Source organism: Tupaia chinensis, unplaced genomic scaffold (assembly GCF_000334495.1).
Source record: "Tupaia chinensis unplaced genomic scaffold, TupChi_1.0 Scaffold000272_1, whole genome shotgun sequence".
In the NCBI taxonomy this organism is placed as follows: domain Eukaryota; kingdom Metazoa; phylum Chordata; class Mammalia; order Scandentia; family Tupaiidae; genus Tupaia; species Tupaia belangeri.
Window position 1 is genome coordinate 4,234,961 of NW_006159754.1, and position 3,827 is coordinate 4,238,787.

General features: G+C 44.2%; 1 pseudogene; it reads left to right on the forward strand.

The window, feature by feature from the left end:
- Positions 1-1,357: 1,357 nt before the first annotated feature.
- On the forward strand, positions 1,358-3,051 carry LOC102476030 (cyclic nucleotide-gated cation channel alpha-3 pseudogene; annotated as a pseudogene).
- The last annotated feature ends 776 nt before the right edge of the window (positions 3,052-3,827 follow it).

The following is a 3,827-nucleotide window of genomic DNA, read 5'->3' on the forward strand; positions in this document are numbered from 1 at the left end:
ATTTTTCTCAAACTTCCCAGCCTCCTATCCGGAGAGCAGGAACCCAGCCACTGAAGTCTAACGGAACCGTCATTGCTCTGCATCATGCTAACTGTGCTCCCTGCAGTAAACAAGCCTGGTCTCACCTCTTCAAGGAGCGCTCCTCTATCTCCCTGTGGAACAAGAAACCTAAAGAGGGGCTCTCCACTACCCACTGTAAGAAGACAATAAGGAAGCTCAGGAGAAAGAACACCCTGCGTACCACTTAGGGGCCGTGGGAAAGGGGTTGCATTTTGGTGACAGGAGGCAAAATCTCTAATTCTGACTCAGCTGGCAAAGGTTGTAAGCCTGCTTCACTCCTACTTTCCTTCCATTCTCTGCTTACCCTCATTGCAAATGAACAAGTGGAACATGGGGTTTTGAGATTCCTGTAAGTAGATGCCTTGTAAATAAAATTTTTAAGTAATTCGTGCTTGTGGAGCATAATGTAAAAGGGATTATTCTTGATACAGAAAGTATGCCAAGAGGGAGTGAAGACAGCGGTTGTACTAGCTAACATCTAAGCTGCTGCGAGAATCAATAATCATAATAAAAGCTATTGAGCACTTGCTTTACACTTGATATTATAGTTCATATGCATTATTGCTAATCCTCACAACAACCCCTATAAGCCCTTCATTCTACCCTCTGCCTTGAAATAAGATGATGTGTGTGACTGGTTTAAAGACTTGGTCATTAAATACAGGCAAACATCACAACTAACTTAGTAGTGAATATTCTAGGGATATGTTTTTGTTTAGTTTTCAAAGACTGTAAGCTTTGAAGTTACACAGAACTGGTTTAGAATGCTCCAGTTTTTTCCTTTTGTATCTGTAGAATGATTGCCATGTTGCATCTGTAGGCCTCAATCTCATCCTATGTAATGTGTTAGTGCAATAGCAACCACCTTTGGGATTATAGCACTCAAAAGCACTGTGTGTGGAAACTCCCCAATGGTGTGTTTGACCCATAGAAATATCACCATAAATATGGATCCCCTTCTCTTCTACTTTTTTCCTAGAGATAATATAATCAAATAAAAGATGTTAGAATCAAAGGCCTACTTGCTATGAGAGGAGACCTCATCCAACACTTCAGCAAGAAATGAATCACTGTGGAGACCACTGGCCAGGCTGCTTCCAAATGAATTTCTTTCACCAGTCAGGGGCCTGCTGGTTTGTCACACCTCATTATCTCTCTACGTGCCTTGGCTGCCAGGCATTTATACCACAAGGTTCAGAGACCTGACTCTTTCCTGGAGCATTTCCATGAAGCCGAGTTCAAGGAGATGTCTAGCCAAGAAAGCAATGTCCAGTCAAATGCCACCAGATAGAGAGAGAGAATAAAGAAGTATCCCATTGTGGTGGACCCCTCCAGTAACATGTACTACCACTGGTTGACTGTCATTGCCACACTCATCTTTTGTAACTGGTGTCTGCTGGTGTGCAGAACCTGTTCTGATGAGCTTCTGTCTGAGAAACTGCTACTGTGGCTAGTGTTGGACTACACATCAGACACCATCTATGGCTTCGATATGCTGGTACGAGCCTGCACAGAGTTCCTTGAGCAAGGCTAATGGTCATAGATATTGATCAGACCTTACAATTCAAGTTGGATGTGTTCTCCAGGTCTCCCTGGACCTGGCTTATTTAAAACTGGGCATGAATTACCCAAAACTGAGCTTCAACCCCTATGAAAGACTACCAGATTCTTCTAATGTTTGACTGCACAGAGACAATGACCAACTACAATGACCAATGGGTTCAAGATTGGAAACTTGGTCTTGTACAGCCTCATCATCATCCAATGGAATGTTTGCATCTACTTTGCCATTTCCAAATTCATTGTTTTTTGAGACAGATTCCTGGGACTAACCAAATATTTCAAATTCAGAGTATGGGTGCCTCTCTAGGAAATACATTTACAGCCTTGACTGGTCCACCTTGACCCGGACCACCATTGGTGAGATTGCACTCCCTGTGAAAGATGAGCAGTATCTCTTTGTGATCATAGACTTCTTGGTGGGCATTCTGATTTTTGTCACCACTGTGAGTAATGTGGGCTCCATGATCTCACATGAAGGCATCATGAGCAGAGTTCCTGGCCAAGATCGACTCCATTAAGTGGTACATGCAATTGTGTAAGGTGACCAAAGACTTGGAGACGCTGGTTATCCAGTGATTTGACAACTTATGGGCCAAAAAGAAGGTGATAGATGAGAAGGAAATGTTCAAGAACCTCCAAGATAATCTGAAGGCTGAGATTGCCATCAATGTGCATCTGGACACCCTGAGGAAGGTTCGCATCTTCCATGACTGTGAGGTGGGGATGCTAGAACTGAACCTATGGACCAGTGTCTAGCCCTGGGGACTATGTCTGCAAGAAAGGGGACTTTGGGAAGGAGATGTACATCTTCAATGAGAGCAAGCTCCTGTGGTGGCTGATGATGGGGTTACCCAGTTTTTGGTCCTCAATGGTGGCAGTTACTTTAGGGAGATCAGCATTTCAAACATCAAAGGGAACAAGTTGGGCAACCACAGGATGGCCAACATCAGGAATGAGTTATTCAGACTTGTTCTGCCTCTCAAATGTTGATCTAATGGAGGCCCTCACTGAGTGTCCTGGAGGAGAAGACAACAGATCCTGATGAAGGACAACCTGTTTGATGAAGAACTAGCCAGGACCAGGGAAGATCCCCAGGATTTTGTGGAAAAATTGGAGCACCTGGAGTCCTTCCTGGACACCCTGCAGAACAGGCTTGCATGACTCCTGGCTGAATACAGTACTACCAAGATGAAGGTGAAGCAGCATCTCAGCTAACTGGAGAGCCAGATGAAGATCAGTGGGAGTGGCCCCCAGGCGGATAGGGAGGCTCCTGGGGACACTGCAAAACCAGCGACAAGTAGTGAAAATGGGGACTTTTTCCTCCTAATGTATAGTGTCAGCCATCAGTGGATGCTATGTGGCCACAGCTGCATGGTACGGGATGTGGCCAGAGATTTATTCCAGCTCTACTCACCCTTTACAAGCTGAATGTCTGCAGGAATAACCCTCAGTTTCCTCATCTAGAAAATAGGAATCTTCACATTGGCCCCAGTGAAGTGGCAGGTTATTATGAGGTTGCATGGAACACTGTGTGAGGCAGGACTTTGTCAAGTGTGATGCATCCCTAGTCCAAGCATATGAAAGTGTGCACACAGGACTAGTTACTTTTTATGGAATTCATGAAGAGTTTTTAGGCTTTTTAAATGATTTAGGCTAAATCAGTTTTTGACCTAAAGATTTTTAGGTTAAAAAATCTTACATTTTCTTGTAAATGTAAGATTGTTTAGCCCCCTTTCACTCCCCAACCCCATTCTCCCACCATCTGATAATAGAGGAAGATGAAAGTCTCATGTAGTAATTCAAGTTCAACCTTACGTAGGAGAATTTGGAGGTATTTTGCTGAAGCACTCTTCAAGTGCTCTAGAGCACTTGCCTGGCCTTTGGTAGTGCTGTGGCAAGTGGAGGTCCTTTGGGGTCAAGAGAAGTTATCCAATTCGAGATCAGTCTGGGAACCAAGTCTGGACTCCTGCCGTCCAGTCAATATGAAACCAGAGCCTGCTTCAGAGAAAAGAGTGTCTCAGTAAGGAGAAGAGGTAGCTCCTCTTCTTACTTGCCAAAGGATTTCAAAGACAGGTTTATCCCTATCCTCGAGTCAGGGCCCTGGGGTGAACTATTCTAGCTCAAGGAGAAGATGTATGTTTGGAGAAAGCCTTTTAGGTAAAGGTTGGGATGGTGTCTTAAGCCAAAAAAGCTGACAATAAGAC